This window comes from Schistocerca americana, chromosome 7 (genome assembly GCF_021461395.2).
Source record: "Schistocerca americana isolate TAMUIC-IGC-003095 chromosome 7, iqSchAmer2.1, whole genome shotgun sequence".
NCBI lineage: Eukaryota > Metazoa > Arthropoda > Insecta > Orthoptera > Acrididae > Schistocerca > Schistocerca americana.
Window position 1 is genome coordinate 44,822,701 of NC_060125.1, and position 24,813 is coordinate 44,847,513.

The 24,813-nt window shown below is 50.1% G+C and overlaps 14 non-coding genes across 14 annotated transcripts; all 14 read left to right on the forward strand.

Annotated features, from left to right (window-relative positions):
• Positions 1 to 201: 201 nt before the first annotated feature.
• Positions 202 to 285, forward strand: Trnal-uaa. Its single transcript has one exon. It is a non-coding gene; the product is annotated as a tRNA-Leu (tRNA).
• A 1,787-nt stretch (positions 286 to 2,072) lies between these two features.
• Positions 2,073 to 2,156, forward strand: Trnal-uaa. The gene has a single exon. It is a non-coding gene; the product is annotated as a tRNA-Leu (tRNA).
• A 1,787-nt stretch (positions 2,157 to 3,943) lies between these two features.
• Positions 3,944 to 4,027, forward strand: Trnal-uaa. The gene has a single exon. It is a non-coding gene; the product is annotated as a tRNA-Leu (tRNA).
• A 1,787-nt stretch (positions 4,028 to 5,814) lies between these two features.
• On the forward strand, positions 5,815 to 5,898 carry Trnal-uaa. The gene has a single exon. It is a non-coding gene; the product is annotated as a tRNA-Leu (tRNA).
• A 1,787-nt stretch (positions 5,899 to 7,685) lies between these two features.
• On the forward strand, positions 7,686 to 7,769 carry Trnal-uaa. Its single transcript has one exon. It is a non-coding gene; the product is annotated as a tRNA-Leu (tRNA).
• Positions 7,770 to 9,556: 1,787 nt separating this feature from the next.
• On the forward strand, positions 9,557 to 9,640 carry Trnal-uaa. Its single transcript has one exon. It is a non-coding gene; the product is annotated as a tRNA-Leu (tRNA).
• Positions 9,641 to 11,400: 1,760 nt separating this feature from the next.
• Trnal-uaa lies at positions 11,401 to 11,484 on the forward strand. The gene has a single exon. It is a non-coding gene; the product is annotated as a tRNA-Leu (tRNA).
• A 1,760-nt stretch (positions 11,485 to 13,244) lies between these two features.
• Positions 13,245 to 13,328, forward strand: Trnal-uaa. Its single transcript has one exon. It is a non-coding gene; the product is annotated as a tRNA-Leu (tRNA).
• A 1,791-nt stretch (positions 13,329 to 15,119) lies between these two features.
• On the forward strand, positions 15,120 to 15,203 carry Trnal-uaa. The gene has a single exon. It is a non-coding gene; the product is annotated as a tRNA-Leu (tRNA).
• Positions 15,204 to 16,990: 1,787 nt separating this feature from the next.
• Trnal-uaa lies at positions 16,991 to 17,074 on the forward strand. Its single transcript has one exon. It is a non-coding gene; the product is annotated as a tRNA-Leu (tRNA).
• A 1,787-nt stretch (positions 17,075 to 18,861) lies between these two features.
• On the forward strand, positions 18,862 to 18,945 carry Trnal-uaa. The gene has a single exon. It is a non-coding gene; the product is annotated as a tRNA-Leu (tRNA).
• A 1,787-nt stretch (positions 18,946 to 20,732) lies between these two features.
• On the forward strand, positions 20,733 to 20,816 carry Trnal-uaa. The gene has a single exon. It is a non-coding gene; the product is annotated as a tRNA-Leu (tRNA).
• A 1,792-nt stretch (positions 20,817 to 22,608) lies between these two features.
• Trnal-uaa lies at positions 22,609 to 22,692 on the forward strand. Its single transcript has one exon. It is a non-coding gene; the product is annotated as a tRNA-Leu (tRNA).
• A 1,792-nt stretch (positions 22,693 to 24,484) lies between these two features.
• Positions 24,485 to 24,568, forward strand: Trnal-uaa. The gene has a single exon. It is a non-coding gene; the product is annotated as a tRNA-Leu (tRNA).
• Positions 24,569 to 24,813: the final 245 nt, after the last annotated feature.

The window sequence follows — 24,813 nt, forward strand, 5'->3', positions numbered from 1 at the left end:
GAAACGACGGAAGAATGCGGTCCAACGCGCCACAATGGTTCCCGAAAGGGAGGGTGCATTTCCTGCGCCACGTCTGACATTGCGTCTTAAATTTTCTAAAACTGACATAATTCCATCCTACCGAAAAAAGAAACAGGTTTCGCAGCGAGGTTCTTTGAGATATTGCTAGAGATTGAAGTCTCTGGAGCTCTTTCCTCGCACGTCAGATTGGCCGAGCGGTCTAAGGCGCCAGACGTAAGCTCTGGTTCCCGTAAGGGAGCGTGGGTTCGAACCACACATCTGACAATGCATTTTAAACATTCTGAAACTAACATACTCCCTTGATCTTTCAGAACATGTAAATTATGCAGAAACACGCCATGCAGATTTAACTAGAGACGACAGTGACAGCCCGAGCGGTCGAAAAGATTTAGCGGAACATACTTTTCCTGCGTCGAGGTGTAGCTCTTCTCACGGACGTCTCTGTTGTTGTTGTGCTGTGGCCCTGAGTTCCAAGCGACAGCGAGAAAACCTCAACAGCAACGCATACGTGTTTAAATGAATCGAAATTCCTTACTAAAGATAGATGAAACGGTGGCTCAGGTGCTGGAGTTCTGAAGCGGCCGTATTGCGTGGGCAGTAAGCTCACTAAGTTAGTGTGTCATGCTAACAACGGGAAGGCTATGGGTTAGATCCCACCAAGGGCTATTCCATATTGCTTCCCAAAAAGGCAGCGCGAGAGACTGCCAGGCAAATCCCAAGTGATCTGTACAAGGACTAAGATGTCCACACGTCTGGAAACGTTCTCGCCGACTTGTGTGCCACGCTGACGACACGGGTTCTCGTCCGATCACCGAAGTTAAGGAGCGATCTTACGTGCTTAGTACACGGCTCGGTGGCTAACTAGGAAGTCTGCGTGCTGTTGGATTCTTTAATTTTCCTTTTCCCTTAGTTTTCGGTGTTGCTGCGAGGTAATGATACGGTCCAGCACGCTGACCCCTCTCTTGCCTCTCGGGACGCAAATTCGCGAACCTGCGGCCACAGTCAAATGAAAGGGTCCGTTGTGCGTTTGTCGAGTTGGTCTCTCCCAGTCGTTTCTAGCGCCTGTCCTCTACATATACGCCCATTTGCAAGCGTCAGCTTTCGCGTCAGCCGAGCAAAGTCGAGACAAGTCGACACATGGGGACACACGATGCTGTGAATTGCAATCTGCACTAGCCTATGCGGAGCGGGACGAGTGGCGAAGGAAAACCGTTCGTAACACGACAGTTGGGAAATTCGACGATCGCGAGCGTTGGAAACACTCTCCGGAGTAAAGAAGACAACTTCCGTGCGGTGTCCGGGTTTCGAACCCGGACCAGCTACTTGGGAAGCAACCATGCTGACCGACACACCACCACCGCCTTCTGCTACGCGCTGCTTGCGCCGTGATGTGTCGCCTTCCCTCCTGGCGCCAGAGGCCGAAGGCAATCTCGCTGTAGACGCTCAACGCCGAGTGGAAGGCGAGCACATCTGAACCCGTTTTCCTGGTGCTGCTAGGGCCATATACTGAAACTGAGCGCAGAACTAACTTTTACTGAAGAATCTGCCCTTTAATGCACATCAGGGCGAACACGAAATTTCTAATATGAAGTACTCACTGACGATCTAAAGACGTTTCAGTATGTACGCGTCGGTACCACCGGGGCAGTGCCTAAGTATTGTAAATTGAAGGACGACAGTTTGAGCCTCACGGGAAGTATTTCATTGGCTTCCCACGAGTGCGTAATGAACAGCGTGGCTGTTGCTAGGAAACGGCCTTATTTGCCGTTGGCTAATATCTAGTTTTCTTTGCATCATTGTGAAAATGCTCCTATTACTAAATACAGTTTTGCTAGTTACAGTTCAAACTGGAAACGACGGAAGAATGCGGTCCAACGCGCCACAATGGTTCCCGAAAGGGAGGGTGCATTTCCTGCGCCACGTCTGACATTGCGTCTTAAATTTTCTAAAACTGACATAATTCCATCCTACCGAAAAAAGAAACAGGTTTCGCAGCGAGGTTCTTTGAGATATTGCTAGAGATTGAAGTCTCTGGAGCTCTTTCCTCGCACGTCAGATTGGCCGAGCGGTCTAAGGCGCCAGACGTAAGCTCTGGTTCCCGTAAGGGAGCGTGGGTTCGAACCACACATCTGACAATGCATTTTAAACATTCTGAAACTAACATACTCCCTTGATCTTTCAGAACATGTAAATTATGCAGAAACACGCCATGCAGATTTAACTAGAGACGACAGTGACAGCCCGAGCGGTCGAAAAGATTTAGCGGAACATACTTTTCCTGCGTCGAGGTGTAGCTCTTCTCACGGACGTCTCTGTTGTTGTTGTGCTGTGGCCCTGAGTTCCAAGCGACAGCGAGAAAACCTCAACAGCAACGCATACGTGTTTAAATGAATCGAAATTCCTTACTAAAGATAGATGAAACGGTGGCTCAGGTGCTGGAGTTCTGAAGCGGCCGTATTGCGTGGGCAGTAAGCTCACTAAGTTAGTGTGTCATGCTAACAACGGGAAGGCTATGGGTTAGATCCCACCAAGGGCTATTCCATATTGCTTCCCAAAAAGGCAGCGCGAGAGACTGCCAGGCAAATCCCAAGTGATCTGTACAAGGACTAAGATGTCCACACGTCTGGAAACGTTCTCGCCGACTTGTGTGCCACGCTGACGACACGGGTTCTCGTCCGATCACCGAAGTTAAGGAGCGATCTTACGTGCTTAGTACACGGCTCGGTGGCTAACTAGGAAGTCTGCGTGCTGTTGGATTCTTTAATTTTCCTTTTCCCTTAGTTTTCGGTGTTGCTGCGAGGTAATGATACGGTCCAGCACGCTGACCCCTCTCTTGCCTCTCGGGACGCAAATTCGCGAACCTGCGGCCACAGTCAAATGAAAGGGTCCGTTGTGCGTTTGTCGAGTTGGTCTCTCCCAGTCGTTTCTAGCGCCTGTCCTCTACATATACGCCCATTTGCAAGCGTCAGCTTTCGCGTCAGCCGAGCAAAGTCGAGACAAGTCGACACATGGGGACACACGATGCTGTGAATTGCAATCTGCACTAGCCTATGCGGAGCGGGACGAGTGGCGAAGGAAAACCGTTCGTAACACGACAGTTGGGAAATTCGACGATCGCGAGCGTTGGAAACACTCTCCGGAATAAAGAAGACAACTTCCGTGCGGTGTCCGGGTTTCGAACCCGGACCAGCTACTTGGGAAGCAACCATGCTGACCGACACACCACCACCGCCTTCTGCTACGCGCTGCTTGCGCCGTGATGTGTCGCCTTCCCTCCTGGCGCCAGAGGCCGAAGGCAATCTCGCTGTAGACGCTCAACGCCGAGTGGAAGGCGAGCACATCTGAACCCGTTTTCCTGGTGCTGCTAGCGCCATATACTGAAACTGAGCGCAGAACTAACTTTTACTGAAGAATCTGCCCTTTAATGCACATCAGGGCGAACACGAAATTTCTAATATGAAGTACTCACTGACGATCCAAAGACGTTTCAGTATGTACGCGTCGGTACCACCGGGGCAGTGCCTAAGTATTGTAAATTGAAGGACGACAGTTTGAGCCTCACGGGAAGTATTTCATTGGCTTCCCACGAGTGCGTAATGAACAGCGTGGCTGTTGCTAGGAAACGGCCTTATTTGCCGTTGGCTAATATCTAGTTTTCTTTGCATCATTGTGAAAATGCTCCTATTACTAAATACAGTTTTGCTAGTTACAGTTCAAACTGGAAACGACGGAAGAATGCGGTCCAACGCGCCACAATGGTTCCCGAAAGGGAGGGTGCATTTCCTGCGCCACGTCTGACATTGCGTCTTAAATTTTCTAAAACTGACATAATTCCATCCTACCGAAAAAAGAAACAGGTTTCGCAGCGAGGTTCTTTGAGATATTGCTAGAGATTGAAGTCTCTGGAGCTCTTTCCTCGCACGTCAGATTGGCCGAGCGGTCTAAGGCGCCAGACGTAAGCTCTGGTTCCCGTAAGGGAGCGTGGGTTCGAACCACACATCTGACAATGCATTTTAAACATTCTGAAACTAACATACTCCCTTGATCTTTCAGAACATGTAAATTATGCAGAAACACGCCATGCAGATTTAACTAGAGACGACAGTGACAGCCCGAGCGGTCGAAAAGATTTAGCGGAACATACTTTTCCTGCGTCGAGGTGTAGCTCTTCTCACGGACGTCTCTGTTGTTGTTGTGCTGTGGCCCTGAGTTCCAAGCGACAGCGAGAAAACCTCAACAGCAACGCATACGTGTTTAAATGAATCGAAATTCCTTACTAAAGATAGATGAAACGGTGGCTCAGGTGCTGGAGTTCTGAAGCGGCCGTATTGCGTGGGCAGTAAGCTCACTAAGTTAGTGTGTCATGCTAACAACGGGAAGGCTATGGGTTAGATCCCACCAAGGGCTATTCCATATTGCTTCCCAAAAAGGCAGCGCGAGAGACTGCCAGGCAAATCCCAAGTGATCTGTACAAGGACTAAGATGTCCACACGTCTGGAAACGTTCTCGCCGACTTGTGTGCCACGCTGACGACACGGGTTCTCGTCCGATCACCGAAGTTAAGGAGCGATCTTACGTGCTTAGTACACGGCTCGGTGGCTAACTAGGAAGTCTGCGTGCTGTTGGATTCTTTAATTTTCCTTTTCCCTTAGTTTTCGGTGTTGCTGCGAGGTAATGATACGGTCCAGCACGCTGACCCCTCTCTTGCCTCTCGGGACGCAAATTCGCGAACCTGCGGCCACAGTCAAATGAAAGGGTCCGTTGTGCGTTTGTCGAGTTGGTCTCTCCCAGTCGTTTCTAGCGCCTGTCCTCTACATATACGCCCATTTGCAAGCGTCAGCTTTCGCGTCAGCCGAGCAAAGTCGAGACAAGTCGACACATGGGGACACACGATGCTGTGAATTGCAATCTGCACTAGCCTATGCGGAGCGGGACGAGTGGCGAAGGAAAACCGTTCGTAACACGACAGTTGGGAAATTCGACGATCGCGAGCGTTGGAAACACTCTCCGGAGTAAAGAAGACAACTTCCGTGCGGTGTCCGGGTTTCGAACCCGGACCAGCTACTTGGGAAGCAACCATGCTGACCGACACACCACCACCGCCTTCTGCTACGCGCTGCTTGCGCCGTGATGTGTCGCCTTCCCTCCTGGCGCCAGAGGCCGAAGGCAATCTCGCTGTAGACGCTCAACGCCGAGTGGAAGGCGAGCACATCTGAACCCGTTTTCCTGGTGCTGCTAGGGCCATATACTGAAACTGAGCGCAGAACTAACTTTTACTGAAGAATCTGCCCTTTAATGCACATCAGGGCGAACACGAAATTTCTAATATGAAGTACTCACTGACGATCTAAAGACGTTTCAGTATGTACGCGTCGGTACCACCGGGGCAGTGCCTAAGTATTGTAAATTGAAGGACGACAGTTTGAGCCTCACGGGAAGTATTTCATTGGCTTCCCACGAGTGCGTAATGAACAGCGTGGCTGTTGCTAGGAAACGGCCTTATTTGCCGTTGGCTAATATCTAGTTTTCTTTGCATCATTGTGAAAATGCTCCTATTACTAAATACAGTTTTGCTAGTTACAGTTCAAACTGGAAACGACGGAAGAATGCGGTCCAACGCGCCACAATGGTTCCCGAAAGGGAGGGTGCATTTCCTGCGCCACGTCTGACATTGCGTCTTAAATTTTCTAAAACTGACATAATTCCATCCTACCGAAAAAAGAAACAGGTTTCGCAGCGAGGTTCTTTGAGATATTGCTAGAGATTGAAGTCTCTGGAGCTCTTTCCTCGCACGTCAGATTGGCCGAGCGGTCTAAGGCGCCAGACGTAAGCTCTGGTTCCCGTAAGGGAGCGTGGGTTCGAACCACACATCTGACAATGCATTTTAAACATTCTGAAACTAACATACTCCCTTGATCTTTCAGAACATGTAAATTATGCAGAAACACGCCATGCAGATTTAACTAGAGACGACAGTGACAGCCCGAGCGGTCGAAAAGATTTAGCGGAACATACTTTTCCTGCGTCGAGGTGTAGCTCTTCTCACGGACGTCTCTGTTGTTGTTGTGCTGTGGCCCTGAGTTCCAAGCGACAGCGAGAAAACCTCAACAGCAACGCATACGTGTTTAAATGAATCGAAATTCCTTACTAAAGATAGATGAAACGGTGGCTCAGGTGCTGGAGTTCTGAAGCGGCCGTATTGCGTGGGCAGTAAGCTCACTAAGTTAGTGTGTCATGCTAACAACGGGAAGGCTATGGGTTAGATCCCACCAAGGGCTATTCCATATTGCTTCCCAAAAAGGCAGCGCGAGAGACTGCCAGGCAAATCCCAAGTGATCTGTACAAGGACTAAGATGTCCACACGTCTGGAAACGTTCTCGCCGACTTGTGTGCCACGCTGACGACACGGGTTCTCGTCCGATCACCGAAGTTAAGGAGCGATCTTACGTGCTTAGTACACGGCTCGGTGGCTAACTAGGAAGTCTGCGTGCTGTTGGATTCTTTAATTTTCCTTTTCCCTTAGTTTTCGGTGTTGCTGCGAGGTAATGATACGGTCCAGCACGCTGACCCCTCTCTTGCCTCTCGGGACGCAAATTCGCGAACCTGCGGCCACAGTCAAATGAAAGGGTCCGTTGTGCGTTTGTCGAGTTGGTCTCTCCCAGTCGTTTCTAGCGCCTGTCCTCTACATATACGCCCATTTGCAAGCGTCAGCTTTCGCGTCAGCCGAGCAAAGTCGAGACAAGTCGACACATGGGGACACACGATGCTGTGAATTGCAATCTGCACTAGCCTATGCGGAGCGGGACGAGTGGCGAAGGAAAACCGTTCGTAACACGACAGTTGGGAAATTCGACGATCGCGAGCGTTGGAAACACTCTCCGGAATAAAGAAGACAACTTCCGTGCGGTGTCCGGGTTTCGAACCCGGACCAGCTACTTGGGAAGCAACCATGCTGACCGACACACCACCACCGCCTTCTGCTACGCGCTGCTTGCGCCGTGATGTGTCGCCTTCCCTCCTGGCGCCAGAGGCCGAAGGCAATCTCGCTGTAGACGCTCAACGCCGAGTGGAAGGCGAGCACATCTGAACCCGTTTTCCTGGTGCTGCTAGCGCCATATACTGAAACTGAGCGCAGAACTAACTTTTACTGAAGAATCTGCCCTTTAATGCACATCAGGGCGAACACGAAATTTCTAATATGAAGTACTCACTGACGATCCAAAGACGTTTCAGTATGTACGCGTCGGTACCACCGGGGCAGTGCCTAAGTATTGTAAATTGAAGGACGACAGTTTGAGCCTCACGGGAAGTATTTCATTGGCTTCCCACGAGTGCGTAATGAACAGCGTGGCTGTTGCTAGGAAACGGCCTTATTTGCCGTTGGCTAATATCTAGTTTTCTTTGCATCATTGTGAAAATGCTCCTATTACTAAATACAGTTTTGCTAGTTACAGTTCAAACTGGAAACGACGGAAGAATGCGGTCCAACGCGCCACAATGGTTCCCGAAAGGGAGGGTGCATTTCCTGCGCCACGTCTGACATTGCGTCTTAAATTTTCTAAAACTGACATAATTCCATCCTACCGAAAAAAGAAACAGGTTTCGCAGCGAGGTTCTTTGAGATATTGCTAGAGATTGAAGTCTCTGGAGCTCTTTCCTCGCACGTCAGATTGGCCGAGCGGTCTAAGGCGCCAGACGTAAGCTCTGGTTCCCGTAAGGGAGCGTGGGTTCGAACCACACATCTGACAATGCATTTTAAACATTCTGAAACTAACATACTCATTTGATCTTTCAGAACATGTAAATTATGCAGAAACACGCCATGCAGATTTAACTAGAGACGACAGTGACAGCCCGAGCGGTCGAAAAGATTTAGCGGAACATACTTTTCCTGCGTCGAGGTGTAGCTCTTCTCACGGACGTCTCTGTTGTTGTTGTGCTGTGGCCCTGAGTTCCAAGCGACAGCGAGAAAACCTCAACAGCAACGCATACGTGTTTAAATGAATCGAAATTCCTTACTAAAGATAGATGAAACGGTGGCTCAGGTGCTGGAGTTCTGAAGCGGCCGTATTGCGTGGGCAGTAAGCTCACTAAGTTAGTGTGTCATGCTAACAACGGGAAGGCTATGGGTTAGATCCCACCAAGGGCTATTCCATATTGCTTCCCAAAAAGGCAGCGCGAGAGACTGCCAGGCAAATCCCAAGTGATCTGTACAAGGACTAAGATGTCCACACGTCTGGAAACGTTCTCGCCGACTTGTGTGCCACGCTGACGACACGGGTTCTCGTCCGATCACCGAAGTTAAGGAGCGATCTTACGTGCTTAGTACACGGCTCGGTGGCTAACTAGGAAGTCTGCGTGCTGTTGGATTCTTTAATTTTCCTTTTCCCTTAGTTTTCGGTGTTGCTGCGAGGTAATGATACGGTCCAGCACGCTGACCCCTCTCTTGCCTCTCGGGACGCAAATTCGCGAACCTGCGGCCACAGTCAAATGAAAGGGTCCGTTGTGCGTTTGTCGAGTTGGTCTCTCCCAGTCGTTTCTAGCGCCTGTCCTCTACATATACGCCCATTTGCAAGCGTCAGCTTTCGCGTCAGCCGAGCAAAGTCGAGACAAGTCGACACATGGGGACACACGATGCTGTGAATTGCAATCTGCACTAGCCTATGCGGAGCGGGACGAGTGGCGAAGGAAAACCATTCGTAACACGACAGTTGGGAAATTCGACGATCGCGAGCGTTGGAAACACTCTCCGGAGTAAAGAAGACAACTTCCGTGCGGTGTCCGGGTTTCGAACCCGGACCAGCCACTTGGGAAGCAACCATGCTGACCGACACACCACCACCGCCTTCTGCTACGCGCTGCTTGCGCCGTGATGTGTCGCCTTCCCTCCTGGCGCCAGAGGCCGAAGGCAATCTCGCTGTAGGCGCTCAACGCCGAGTGGAAGGCGAGCACATCTGAACCCGTTTTCCTGGTGCTGCTAGGGCCATATACTGAAACTGAGCGCAGAACTAACTTTTACTGAAGAATCTGCCCTTTAATGCACATCAGGGCGAACACGAAATTTCTAATATGAAGTACTCACTGACGATCCAAAGACGTTTCAGTATGTACGCGTCGGTACCACCGGGGCAGTGCCTAAGTATTGTAAATTGAAGGACGACAGTTTGAGCCTCACGGGAAGTATTTCATTGGCTTCCCACGAGTGCGTAATGAACAGCGTGGCTGTTGCTAGGAAACGGCCTTATTTGCCGTTGGCTAATATCTAGTTTTCTTTGCATCATTGTGAAAATGCTCCTATTACTAAATACAGTTTTGCTAGTTACAGTTCAAACTGGAAACGACGGAAGAATGCGGTCCAACGCGCCACAATGGTTCCCGAAAGGGAGGGTGCATTTCCTGCGCCACGTCTGACATTGCGTCTTAAATTTTCTAAAACTGACATAATTCCATCCTACCGAAAAAAGAAACAGGTTTCGCAGCGAGGTTCTTTGAGATATTGCTAGAGATTGAAGTCTCTGGAGCTCTTTCCTCGCACGTCAGATTGGCCGAGCGGTCTAAGGCGCCAGATTTAAGCTCTGGTTCCCGTAAGGGAGCGTGGGTTCGAACCACACATCTGACAATGCATTTTAAACATTCTGAAACTAACATACTCCCTTGATCTTTCAGAACAAGTAAATTATGCAGAAACACGCCATGCAGATTTAACTAGAGACGACAGTGACAGCCCGAGCGGTCGAAAAGATTTAGCGGAACATACTTTTCCTGCGTCGAGGTGTAGCTCTTCTCACGGACGTCTCCGTTGTTGTTGTGCTGTGGCCCTGGGTTCCAAGCGACAGCGAGAAAACCTCAACAGCAACGCATACGTGTTTAAATGAATCGAAAGGCCTTAATAAAGATAGATGAAACGGTGGCTCAGGTGCTGGAGTTCTGAAGCGGCCGTATTGCGTGGGCAGGAAGCTCACTAAGTTAGTGTGTCATGCTAACAACGGGAAGGCTATGGGTTAGATCCCACCAAGGGCTATTCCATATTGCTTCCCAAAAAGGCAGCGCGAGAGACTGCCAGGCAAATCCCAAGTGATCTGTACAAGGACTAAGATGTCCACACGTCTGGAAACGTTCTCGCCGACTTGTGTGCCACGCTAACGACACGGGTTCTCGTCCGATCACCGAAGTTAAGGAGCGATCTTACGTGCTTAGTACACGGCTCGGTGGCTAACTAGGAAGTCTGCGTGCTGTTGGATTCTTTAATTTTCCTTTTCCCTTAGTTTTCGGTGTTGCTGCGAGGTAATGATACGGTCCAGCACGCTGACCCCTCTCTTGCCTCTCGGGACGCAAATTCGCGAACCTGCGGCCACAGTCAAATGAAAGGGTCCGTTGTGCGTTTGTCGAGTTGGTCTCTCCCAGTCGTTTCTAGCGCCTGTCCTCTACATATACGCCCATTTGCAAGCGTCAGCTTTCGCGTCAGCCGAGCAAAGTCGAGACTGTGAATTACAACCCGTACTAGCCTACGCGGAGCGGGACGAGGGGCGAAGGAAAACCATTCGTAACACGACAGTTCGGAAATTCGACGATCGCGAGCGTTGGAAACACTCTCCTGAGTAAAGAAGACAACTTCCGTGCGGTGTCCGGGTTTCGAACCCGGACCAGCTACTTGGGAAGCAACCATGCTGACCGACACACCACCACCGCCTTCTGCTACGCGCTGCTTGCGCCGTGATGTGTCGCCTTCCCTCCTGGCGCCAGAGGCCGAAGGCAATCTCGCTGTAGGCGCTCAACGCCGAGTGGAAGGCGAGCACATCTGAACCCGTTTTCCTGGTGCTGCTAGGGCCATATACTGAAACTGAGCGCAGAACTAACTTTTACTGAAGAATCTGCCCTTTAATGCACATCAGGGCGAACACGAAATTTCTAATATGAAGTACTCACTGACGATCCAAAGACGTTTCAGTATGTACGCGTCGGTACCACCGGGGCAGTGCCTAAGTATTGTAAATTGAAGGACGACAGTTTGAGCCTCACGGGAAGTATTTCATTGGCTTCCCACGAGTGCGTAATGAACAGCGTGGCTGTTGCTAGGAAACGGCCTTATTTGCCGTTGGCTAATATCTAGTTTTCTTTGCATCATTGTGAAAATGCTCCTATTACTAAATACAGTTTTGCTAGTTACAGTTCAAACTGGAAACGACGGAAGAATGCGGTCCAACGCGCCACAATGGTTCCCGAAAGGGAGGGTGCATTTCCTGCGCCACGTCTGACATTGCGTCTTAAATTTTCTAAAACTGACATAATTCCATCCTACCGAAAAAAGAAACAGGTTTCGCAGCGAGGTTCTTTGAGATATTGCTAGAGATTGAAGTCTCTGGAGCTCTTTCCTCGCACGTCAGATTGGCCGAGCGGTCTAAGGCGCCAGACGTAAGCTCTGGTTCCCGTAAGGGAGCGTGGGTTAGAACCACACATCTGACAATGCATTTTAAACATTCTGAAACTAACATACTCCCTTGATCTTTCAGAACATGTAAATTATGCAGAAACACGCCATGCAGATTTAACTAGAGACGACAGTGACAGCCCGAGCGGTCGAAAAGATTTAGCGGAACATACTTTTCCTGCGTCGAGGTGTAGCTCTTCTCACGGACGTCTCTGTTGTTGTTGTGCTGTGGCCCTGAGTTCCAAGCGACAGCGAGAAAACCTCAACAGCAACGCATACGTGTTTAAATGAATCGAAATTCCTTACTAAAGATAGATGAAACGGTGGCTCAGGTGCTGGAGTTCTGAAGCGGCCGTATTGCGTGGGCAGTAAGCTCACTAAGTTAGTGTGTCATGCTAACAACGGGAAGGCTATGGGTTAGATCCCACCAAGGGCTATTCCATATTGCTTCCCAAAAAGGCAGCGCGAGAGACTGCCAGGCAAATCCCAAGTGATCTGTACAAGGACTAAGATGTCCACACGTCTGGAAACGTTCTCGCCGACTTGTGTGCCACGCTGACGACACGGGTTCTCGTCCGATCACCGAAGTTAAGGAGCGATCTTACGTGCTTAGTACACGGCTCGGTGGCTAACTAGGAAGTCTGCGTGCTGTTGGATTCTTTAATTTTCCTTTTCCCTTAGTTTTCGGTGTTGCTGCGAGGTAATGATACGGTCCAGCACGCTGACCCCTCTCTTGCCTCTCGGGACGCAAATTCGCGAACCTGCGGCCACAGTCAAATGAAAGGGTCCGTTGTGCGTTTGTCGAGTTGGTCTCTCCCAGTCGTTTCTAGCGCCTGTCCTCTACATATACGCCCATTTGCAAGCGTCAGCTTTCGCGTCAGCCGAGCAAAGTCGAGACTGTGAATTACAACCCGTACTAGCCTACGCGGAGCGGGACGAGGGGCGAAGGAAAACCATTCGTAACACGACAGTTCGGAAATTCGACGATCGCGAGCGTTGGAAACACTCTCCTGAGTAAAGAAGACAACTTCCGTGCGGTGTCCGGGTTTCGAACCCGGACCAGCTACTTGGGAAGCAACCATGCTGACCGACACACCACCACCGCCTTCTGCTACGCGCTGCTTGCGCCGTGATGTGTCGCCTTCCCTCCTGGCGCCAGAGGCCGAAGGCAATCTCGCTGTAGGCGCTCAACGCCGAGTGGAAGGCGAGCACATCTGAACCCGTTTTCCTGGTGCTGCTAGGGCCATATACTGAAACTGAGCGCAGAACTAACTTTTACTGAAGAATCTGCCCTTTAATGCACATCAGGGCGAACACGAAATTTCTAATATGAAGTACTCACTGACGATCCAAAGACGTTTCAGTATGTACGCGTCGGTACCACCGGGGCAGTGCCTAAGTATTGTAAATTGAAGGACGACAGTTTGAGCCTCACGGGAAGTATTTCATTGGCTTCCCACGAGTGCGTAATGAACAGCGTGGCTGTTGCTAGGAAACGGCCTTATTTGCCGTTGGCTAATATCTAGTTTTCTTTGCATCATTGTGAAAATGCTCCTATTACTAAATACAGTTTTGCTAGTTACAGTTCAAACTGGAAACGACGGAAGAATGCGGTCCAACGCGCCACAATGGTTCCCGAAAGGGAGGGTGCATTTCCTGCGCCACGTCTGACATTGCGTCTTAAATTTTCTAAAACTGACATAATTCCATCCTACCGAAAAAAGAAACAGGTTTCGCAGCGAGGTTCTTTGAGATATTGCTAGAGATTGAAGTCTCTGGAGCTCTTTCCTCGCACGTCAGATTGGCCGAGCGGTCTAAGGCGCCAGACGTAAGCTCTGGTTCCCGTAAGGGAGCGTGGGTTAGAACCACACATCTGACAATGCATTTTAAACATTCTGAAACTAACATACTCCCTTGATCTTTCAGAACATGTAAATTATGCAGAAACACGCCATGCAGATTTAACTAGAGACGACAGTGACAGCCCGAGCGGTCGAAAAGATTTAGCGGAACATACTTTTCCTGCGTCGAGGTGTAGCTCTTCTCACGGACGTCTCTGTTGTTGTTGTGCTGTGGCCCTGAGTTCCAAGCGACAGCGAGAAAACCTCAACAGCAACGCATACGTGTTTAAATGAATCGAAATTCCTTACTAAAGATAGATGAAACGGTGGCTCAGGTGCTGGAGTTCTGAAGCGGCCGTATTGCGTGGGCAGTAAGCTCACTAAGTTAGTGTGTCATGCTAACAACGGGAAGGCTATGGGTTAGATCCCACCAAGGGCTATTCCATATTGCTTCCCAAAAAGGCAGCGCGAGAGACTGCCAGGCAAATCCCAAGTGATCTGTACAAGGACTAAGATGTCCACACGTCTGGAAACGTTCTCGCCGACTTGTGTGCCACGCTGACGACACGGGTTCTCGTCCGATCACCGAAGTTAAGGAGCGATCTTACGTGCTTAGTACACGGCTCGGTGGCTAACTAGGAAGTCTGCGTGCTGTTGGATTCTTTAATTTTCCTTTTCCCTTAGTTTTCGGTGTTGCTGCGAGGTAATGATACGGTCCAGCACGCTGCCCCTCTCTTGCCTCTCGGGACGCAAATTCGCGAACCTGCGGCCACAGTCAAATGAAAGGGTCCGTTGTGCGGTGCGTTTGTCGAGTTGGTCTCTCCCAGTCGTTTCTAGCGCCTGTCCTCTACATATACGCCCATTTGCAAGCGTCAGCTTTCGCGTCAGCCGAGCAAAGTCGAGACAAGTCGACACATGGGGACACACGATGCTGTGAATTGCAATCTGCACTAGCCTATGCGGAGCGGGACGAGTGGCGAAGGAAAACCGTTCGTAACACGACAGTTGGGAAATTCGACGATCGCGAGCGTTGGAAACACTCTCCGGAGTAAAGAAGACAACTTCCGTGCGGTGTCCGGGTTTCGAACCCGGACCAGCTACTTGGGAAGCAACCATGCTGACCGACACACCACCACCGCCTTCTGCTACGCGCTGCTTGCGCCGTGATGTGTCGCCTTCCCTCCTGGCGCCAGAGGCCGAAGGCAATCTCGCTGTAGACGCTCAACGCCGAGTGGAAGGCGAGCACATCTGAACCCGTTTTCCTGGTGCTGCTAGCGCCATATACTGAAACTGAGCGCAGAACTAACTTTTACTGAAGAATCTGCCCTTTAATGCACATCAGGGCGAACACGAAATTTCTAATATGAAGTACTCACTGACGATCCAAAGACGTTTCAGTATGTACGCGTCGGTACCACCGGGGCAGTGCCTAAGTATTGTAAATTGAAGGACGACAGTTTGAGCCTCACGGGAAGTATTTCATTGGCTTCCCACGAGTGCGTAATGAACAGCGTGGCTGTTGCTAGGAAACGGCCTTATTTGCCGTTGGCTAATATCTAGTTTTCTTTGCATCATTGTGAAAATGCTCCTATTACTAAATACAGTTTTGCTAGTTACAGTTCAAACTGGAAACGACGGAAGAATGCGGTCCAACGCGCCACAATGGTTCCCGAAAGGGAGGGTGCATTTCCTGCGCCACGTCTGACATTGCGTCTTAAATTTTCTAAAACTGACATAATTCCATCCTACCGAAAAAAGAAACAGGTTTCGCAGCGAGGTTCTTTGAGATATTGCTAGAGATTGAAGTCTCTGGAGCTCTTTCCTCGCACGTCAGATTGGCCGAGCGGTCTAAGGCGCCAGACGTAAGCTCTGGTTCCCGTAAGGGAGCGTGGGTTCGAACCACACATCTGACAATGCATTTTAAACATTCTGAAACTAACATACTCCCTTGATCTTTCAGAACATGTAAATTATGCAGAAACACGCCATGCAGATTTAACTAGAGACGACAGTGACAGCCCGAGCGGTCGAAAAGATTTAGCGGAACATACTTTTCCTGCGTCGAGGTGTAGCTCTTCTCACGGACGTCTCTGTTGTTGTTGTGCTGTGGCCCTGAGTTCCAAGCGACAGCGAGAAAACCTCAACAGCAACGCATACGTGTTTAAATGAATCGAAATTCCTTACTAAAGATAGATGAAACGGTGGCTCAGGTGCTGGAGTTCTGAAGCGGCCGTATTGCGTGGGCAGTAAGCTCACTAAGTTAGTGTGTCATGCTAACAACGGGAAGGCTATGGGTTAGATCCCACCAAGGGCTATTCCATATTGCTTCCCAAAAAGGCAGCGCGAGAGACTGCCAGGCAAATCCCAAGTGATCTGTACAAGGACTAAGATGTCCACACGTCTGGAAACGTTCTCGCCGACTTGTGTGCCACGCTGACGACACGGGTTCTCGTCCGATCACCGAAGTTAAGGAGCGATCTTACGTGCTTAGTACACGGCTCGGTGGCTAACTAGGAAGTCTGCGTGCTGTTGGATTCTTTAATTTTCCTTTTCCCTTAGTTTTCGGTGTTGCTGCGAGGTAATGATACGGTCCAGCACGCTGACCCCTCTCTTGCCTCTCGGGACGCAAATTCGCGAACCTGCGGCCACAGTCAAATGAAAGGGTCCGTTGTGCGTTTGTCGAGTTGGTCTCTCCCAGTCGTTTCTAGCGCCTGTCCTCTACATATACGCCCATTTGCAAGCGTCAGCTTTCGCGTCAGCCGAGCAAAGTCGAGACAAGTCGACACATGGGGACACACGATGCTGTGAATTGCAATCTGCACTAGCCTATGCGGAGCGGGACGAGTGGCGAAGGAAAACCGTTCGTAACACGACAGTTGGGAAATTCGACGATCGCGAGCGTTGGAAACACTCTCCGGAGTAAAGAAGACAACTTCCGTGCGGTGTCCGGGTTTCGAACCCGGACCAGCTACTTGGGAAGCAACCATGCTGACCGACACACCACCACCGCCTTCTGCTACGCGCTGCTTGCGCCGTGATGTGTCGCCTTCCCTCCTGGCGCCAGAGGCCGAAGGCAATCTCGCTGTAGACGCTCAACGCCGAGTGGAAGGCGAGCACATCTGAACCCGTTTTCCTGGTGCTGCTAGCGCCATATACTGAAACTGAGCGCAGAACTAACTTTTACTGAAGAATCTGCCCTTTAATGCACATCAGGGCGAACACGAAATTTCTAATATGAAGTACTCACTGACGATCCAAAGACGTTTCAGTATGTACGCGTCGGTACCACCGGGGCAGTGCCTAAGTATTGTAAATTGAAGGACGACAGTTTGAGCCTCACGGGAAGTATTTCATTGGCTTCCCACGAGTGCGTAATGAACAGCGTGGCTGTTGCTAGGAAACGGCCTTATTTGCCGTTGGCTAATATCTAGTTTTCTTTGCATCATTGTGAAAATGCTCCTATTACTAAATACAGTTTTGCTAGTTACAGTTGAAACTGGAAACGACGGAAGAATGCGGTCCAACGCGCCACAATGGTTCCCGAAAGGGAGGGTGCATTTCCTGCGCCACGTCTGACATTGCGTCTTAAATTTTCTAAAACTGACATAATTCCATCCTACCGAAAAAAGAAACAGGTTTCGCAGCGAGGTTCTTTGAGATATTGCTAGAGATTGAAGTCTCTGGAGCTCTTTCCTCGCACGTCAGATTGGCCGAGCGGTCTAAGGCGCCAGACGTAAGCTCTGGTTCCCGTAAGGGAGCGTGGGTTCGAACCACACATCTGACAATGCATTTTAAACATTCTGAAACTAACATACTCCCTTGATCTTTCAGAACATGTAAATTATGCAGAAACACGCCATGCAGATTTAACTAGAGACGACAGTGACAGCCCGAGCGGTCGAAAAGATTTAGCGGAACATACTTTTCCTGCGTCGAGGTGTAGCTCTTCTCACGGACGTCTCTGTTGTTGTTGTGCTGTGGCCCTGAGTTCCAAGCGACAGCGAGAAAACCTCAACAGCAACGCATACGTGTTTAAATGAATCGAAATTCCTTACTAAAGATAGATGAAACGGTGGCTCAGGTGCTGGAGTTCTGAAGCGGCCGTATTGCGTGGGCAGTAAGCTCACTAAGTTAGTGTGTCATGCTAACAACGGGAAGGCTATGGGTTAGATCCCACCAAGGGCTATTCCATATTGCTTCCCAAAAAGGCAGCGCGAGAGACTGCCAGGCAAATCCCAAGTGATCTGTACAAGGACTAAGATGTCCACACGTCTGGAAACGTTCTCGCCGACTTGTGTGCCACGCTGACGACACGGGTTCTCGTCCGATCACCGAAGTTAAGGAGCGATCTTACGTGCTTAGTACACGGCTCGGTGGCTAACTAGGAAGTCTGCGTGCTGTTGGATTCTTTAATTTTCCTTTTCCCTTAGTTTTCGGTGTTGCTGCGAGGTAATGATACGGTCCAGCACGCTGACCCCTCTCTTGCCTCTCGGGACGCAAATTCGCGAACCTGCGGCCACAGTCAAATGAAAGGGTCCGTTGTGCGTTTGTCGAGTTGGTCTCTCCCAGTCGTTTCTAGCGCCTGTCCTCTACATATACGCCCATTTGCAAGCGTCAGCTTTCGCGTCAGCCGAGCAAAGTCGAGACAAGTCGACACATGGGGACACACGATGCTGTGAATTGCAATCTGCACTAGCCTATGCGGAGCGGGACGAGTGGCGAAGGAAAACCGTTCGTAACACGACAGTTGGGAAATTCGACGATCGCGAGCGTTGGAAACACTCTCCGGAGTAAAGAAGACAACTTCCGTGCGGTGTCCGGGTTTCGAACCCGGACCAGCTACTTGGGAAGCAACCATGCTGACCGACACACCACCACCGCCTTCTGCTACGCGCTGCTTGCGCCGTGATGTGTCGCCTTCCCTCCTGGCGCCAGAGGCCGAAGGCAATCTCGCTGTAGACGCTCAACGCCGAGTGGAAGGCGAGCACATCTGAACCCGTTTTCCTGGTGCTGCTAGCGCCATATACTGAAACTGAGCGCAGAACTAACTTTTACTGAAGAATCTGCCCTTTAATGCACATCAGGGCGAACACGAAATTTCTAATATGAAGTACTCACTGACGATCCAAAGACGTTTCAGTATGTACGCGTCGGTACCACCGGGGCAGTGCCTAAGTATTGTAAATTGAAGGACGACAGTTTGAGCCTCACGGGAAGTATTTCATTGGCTTCCCACGAGTGCGTAATGAACAGCGTGGCTGTTGCTAGGAAACGGCCTTATTTGCCGTTGGCTAATATCTAGTTTTCTTTGCATCATTGTGAAAATGCTCCTATTACTAAATACAGTTTTGCTAGTTACAGTTGAAACTGGAAACGACGGAAGAATGCGGTCCAACGCGCCACAATGGTTCCCGAAAGGGAGGGTGCATTTCCTGCGCCACGTCTGACATTGCGTCTTAAATTTTCTAAAACTGACATAATTCCATCCTACCGAAAAAAGAAACAGGTTTCGCAGCGAGGTTCTTTGAGATATTGCTAGAGATTGAAGTCTCTGGAGCTCTTTCCTCGCACGTCAGATTGGCCGAGCGGTCTAAGGCGCCAGACGTAAGCTCTGGTTCCCGTAAGGGAGCGTGGGTTCGAACCACACATCTGACAATGCATTTTAAACATTCTGAAACTAACATACTCCCTTGATCTTTCAGAACATGTAAATTATGCAGAAACACGCCATGCAGATTTAACTAGAGACGACAGTGACAGCCCGAGCGGTCGAAAAGATTTAGCGGAACATACTTTTCCTGCGTCGAGGTGTAGCTCTTCTCACGGACGTCTCTGTTGTTGTTGTGCTGTGGCCCTGAGTTCCAAGCGACAGCGAGAAAACCTCAACAGCAACGCATACGTGTTTAAATGAATCGAAATTCCTTACTAAAGATAGATGAAACGGTGGCTCAGGTGCTGGAGTTCTGAAGCGGCCGTATTGCGTGGGCAGTAAGCTCACTAAGTTAGTGTGTCATGCTAACAACGGGAAGGCTATGGGTTAGATCCCACCAAGGGCTATTCCATATTGCTTCCCAAAAAGGCAGCGCGAGAGACTGCCAGGCAAATCCCAAGTGATCTGTACAAGGACTAAGATGTCCACACGTCTGGAAACGTTCTCGCCGACTTGTGTGCCACGCTGACGACACGGGTTCTCGTCCGATCACCGAAGTTAAGGAGCGATCTTACGTGCTTAGTACACGGCTCGGTGGCTAACTAGGAAGTCTGCGTGCTGTTGGATTCTTTAATTTTCCTTTTCCCTTAGTTTTCGGTGTTGCTGCGAGGTAATGATACGATCCAGCACGCTGACCCCTCTCTTGCCTCTCGGGACGCAAATTCGCGAACCTGCGGCCACAGTCAAATGAAAGGGTCCGTTGTGCGTTTGTCGAGTTGGTCTCTCCCAGTCGTTTCTAGCGCCTGTCCTCTACATATACGCCCATTTGCAAGCGTCAGCTTTCGCGTCAGCCGAGCAAAGTCGAGACAAGTCGACACATGGGGACACACGATGCTGTGAATTGCAATCTGCACTAGCCTATGCGGAGCGGGACGAGTGGCGAAGGAAAACCGTTCGTAACACGACAGTTGGGAAATTCGACGATCGCGAGCGTTGGAAACACTCTCCGGAGTAAAGAAGACAACTTCCGTGCGGTGTCCGGGTTTCGAACCCGGACCAGCTACTTGGGAAGCAACCATGCTGACCGACACACCACCACCGCCTTCTGCTACGCGCTGCTTGCGCCGTGATGTGTCGCCTTCCCTCCTGGCGCCAGAGGCCGAAGGCAATCTCGCTGTAGACGCTCAACGCCGAGTGGAAGGCGAGCACATCTGAACCCGTTTTCCTGGTGCTGCTAGCGCCATATACTGAAACTGAGCGCAGAACTAACTTTTACTGAAGAATCTGCCCTTTAATGCACATCAGGGCGAACACGAAATTTCTAATATGAAGTACTCACTGACGATCCAAAGACGTTTCAGTATGTACGCGTCGGTACCACCGGGGCAGTGCCTAAGTATTGTAAATTGAAGGACGACAGTTTGAGCCTCACGGGAAGTATTTCATTGGCTTCCCACGAGTGCGTAATGAACAGCGTGGCTGTTGCTAGGAAACGGCCTTATTTGCCGTTGGCTAATATCTAGTTTTCTTTGCATCATTGTGAAAATGCTCCTATTACTAAATACAGTTTTGCTAGTTACAGTTCAAACTGGAAACGACGGAAGAATGCGGTCCAACGCGCCACAATGGTTCCCGAAAGGGAGGGTGCATTTCCTGCGCCACGTCTGACATTGCGTCTTAAATTTTCTAAAACTGACATAATTCCATCCTACCGAAAAAAGAAACAGGTTTCGCAGCGAGGTTCTTTGAGATATTGCTAGAGATTGAAGTCTCTGGAGCTCTTTCCTCGCACGTCAGATTGGCCGAGCGGTCTAAGGCGCCAGACGTAAGCTCTGGTTCCCGTAAGGGAGCGTGGGTTCGAACCACACATCTGACAATGCATTTTAAACATTCTGAAACTAACATACTCCCTTGATCTTTCAGAACATGTAAATTATGCAGAAACACGCCATGCAGATTTAACTAGAGACGACAGTGACAGCCCGAGCGGTCGAAAAGATTTAGCGGAACATACTTTTCCTGCGTCGAGGTGTAGCTCTTCTCACGGACGTCTCTGTTGTTGTTGTGCTGTGGCCCTGAGTTCCAAGCGACAGCGAGAAAACCTCAACAGCAACGCATACGTGTTTAAATGAATCGAAATTCCTTACTAAAGATAGATGAAACGGTGGCTCAGGTGCTGGAGTTCTGAAGCGGCCGTATTGCGTGGGCAGTAAGCTCACTAAGTTAGTGTGTCATGCTAACAACGGGAAGGCTATGGGTTAGATCCCACCAAGGGCTATTCCATATTGCTTCCCAAAAAGGCAGCGCGAGAGACTGCCAGGCAAATCCCAAGTGATCTGTACAAGGACTAAGATGTCCACACGTCTGGAAACGTTCTCGCCGACTTGTGTGCCACGCTGACGACACGGGTTCTCGTCCGATCACCGAAGTTAAGGAGCGATCTTACGTGCTTAGTACACGGCTCGGTGGCTAACTAGGAAGTCTGCGTGCTGTTGGATTCTTTAATTTTCCTTTTCCCTTAGTTTTCGGTGTTGCTGCGAGGTAATGATACGGTCCAGCACGCTGACCCCTCTCTTGCCTCTCGGGACGCAAATTCGCGAACCTGCGGCCACAGTCAAATGAAAGGGTCCGTTGTGCGGTGCGTTTGTCGAGTTGGTCTCTCCCAGTCGTTTCTAGCGCCTGTCCTCTACATATACGCCCATTTGCAAGCGTCAGCTTTCGCGTCAGCCGAGCAAAGTCGAGACAAGTCGACACATGGGGACACACGATGCTGTGAATTGCAATCTGCACTAGCCTATGCGGAGCGGGACGAGTGGCGAAGGAAAACCGTTCGTAACACGACAGTTGGGAAATTCGACGATCGCGAGCGTTGGAAACACTCTCCGGAGTAAAGAAGACAACTTCCGTGCGGTGTCCGGGTTTCGAACCCGGACCAGCTACTTGGGAAGCAACCATGCTGACCGACACACCACCACCGCCTTCTGCTACGCGCTGCTTGCGCCGTGATGTGTCGCCTTCCCTCCTGGCGCCAGAGGCCGAAGGCAATCTCGCTGTAGACGCTCAACGCCGAGTGGAAGGCGAGCACATCTGAACCCGTTTTCCTGGTGCTGCTAGGGCCATATACTGAAACTGAGCGCAGAACTAACTTTTACTGAAGAATCTGCCCTTTAATGCACATCAGGGCGAACACGAAATTTCTAATATGAAGTACTCACTGACGATCCAAAGACGTTTCAGTATGTACGCGTCGGTACCACCGGGGCAGTGCCTAAGTATTGTAAATTGAAGGACGACAGTTTGAGCCTCACGGGAAGTATTTCATTGGCTTCCCACGAGTGCGTAATGAACAGCGTGGCTGTTGCTAGGAAACGGCCTTATTTGCCGTTGGCTAATATCTAGTTTTCTTTGCATCATTGTGAAAATGCTCCTATTACTAAATACAGTTTTGCTAGTTACAGTTGAAACTGGAAACGACGGAAGAATGCGGTCCAACGCGCCACAATGGTTCCCGAAAGGGAGGGTGCATTTCCTGCGCCACGTCTGACATTGCGTCTTAAATTTTCTAAAACTGACATAATTCCATCCTACCGAAAAAAGAAACAGGTTTCGCAGCGAGGTTCTTTGAGATATTGCTAGAGATTGAAGTCTCTGGAGCTCATTCCTCGCACGTCAGATTGGCCGAGCGGTCTAAGGCGCCAGACGTAAGCTCTGGTTCCCGTAAGGGAGCGTGGGTTCGAACCACACATCTGACAATGCATTTTAAACATTCTGAAACTAACATACTCCCTTGATCTTTCAGAACATGTAAATTATGCAGAAACACGCCATGCAGATTTAACTAGAGACGACAGTGACAGCCCGAGCGGTCGAAAAGATTTAGCGGAACATACTTTTCCTGCGTCGAGGTGTAGCTCTTCTCACGGACGTCTCTGTTGTTGTTGTGCTGTGGCCCTGAGTTCCAAGCGACAGCGAGAAAACCTCAACAGCAACGCATACGTGTTTAAATGAATCGAAATTCCTTACTAAAGATAGATGAAACGGTGGCTCAGGTGCTGGAGTTCTGAAGCGGCCGTATTGCGTGGGCAGTAAGCTCACTAAGTTAGTGTGTCATGCTAACAACGGGAAGGCTATGGGTTAGATCCCACCAAGGGCTATTCCATATTGCTTCCCAAAAAGGCAGCGCGAGAGACTGCCAGGCAAATCCCAAGTGATCTGTACAAGGACTAAGATGTCCACACGTCTGGAAACGTTCTCGCCGACTTGTGTGCCACGCTGACGACACGGGTTCTCGTCCGATCACCGAAGTTAAGGAGCGATCTTACGTGCTTAGTACACGGCTCGGTGGCTAACTAGGAAGTCTGCGTGCTGTTGGATTCTTTAATTTTCCTTTTCCCTTAGTTTTCGGTGTTGCTGCGAGGTAATGATACGGTCCAGCACGCTGACCCCTCTCTTGCCTCTCGGGACGCAAATTCGCGAACCTGCGGCCACAGTCAAATGAAAGGGTCCGTTGTGCGGTGCGTTTGTCGAGTTGGTCTCTCCCAGTCGTTTCTAGCGCCTGTCCTCTACATATACGCCCATTTGCAAGCGTCAGCTTTCGCGTCAGCCGAGCAAAGTCGAGACAAGTCGACACATGGGGACACACGATGCTGTGAATTGCAATCTGCACTAGCCTATGCGGAGCGGGACGAGTGGCGAAGGAAAACCGTTCGTAACACGACAGTTGGGAAATTCGACGATCGCGAGCGTTGGAAACACTCTCCGGAGTAAAGAAGACAACTTCCGTGCGGTGTCCGGGTTTCGAACCCGGACCAGCTACTTGGGAAGCAACCATGCTGACCGACACACCACCACCGCCTTCTGCTACGCGCTGCTTGCGCCGTGATGTGTCGCCTTCCCTCCTGGCGCCAGAGGCCGAAGGCAAGCTCGCTGTAGACGCTCAACGCCGAGTGGAAGGCGAGCACATCTGAACCCGTTTTCCTGGTGCTGCTAGGGCCATATACTGAAACTGAGCGCAGAACTAACTTTTACTGAAGAATCTGCCCTTTAATGCACATCAGGGCGAACACGAAATTTCTAATATGAAGTACTCACTGACGATCCAAAGACGTTTCAGTATGTACGCGTCGGTACCACCGGGGCAGTGCCTAAGTATTGTAAATTGAAGGACGACAGTTTGAGCCTCACGGGAAGTATTTCATTGGCTTCCCACGAGTGCGTAATGAACAGCGTGGCTGTTGCTAGGAAACGGCCTTATTTGCCGTTGGCTAATATCTAGTTTTCTTTGCATCATTGTGAAAATGCTCCTATTACTAAATACAGTTTTGCTAGTTACAGTTCAAACTGGAAACGACGGAAGAATGCGGTCCAACGCGCCACAATGGTTCCCGAAAGGGAGGGTGCATTTCCTGCGCCACGTCTGACATTGCGTCTTAAATTTTCTAAAACTGACATAATTCCATCCTACCGAAAAAAGAAACAGGTTTCGCAGCGAGGTTCTTTGAGATATTGCTAGAGATTGAAGTCTCTGGAGCTCTTTCCTCACACGTCAGATTGGCCGAGCGGTCTAAGGCGCCAGACGTAAGCTCTGGTTCCCGTAAGGGAGCGTGGGTTCGAACCACACATCTGACAATGCATTTTAAACATTCTGAAACTAACATACTCCCTTGATCTTTCAGAACATGTAAATTATGCAGAAACACGCCATGCAGATTTAACTAGAGACGACAGTGACAGCCCGAGCGGTCGAAAAGATTTAGCGGAACATACTTTTCCTGCGTCGAGGTGTAGCTCTTCTCACGGACGTCTCTGTTGTTGTTGTGCTGTGGCCCTGAGTTCCAAGCGACAGCGAGAAAACCTCAACAGCAACGCATACG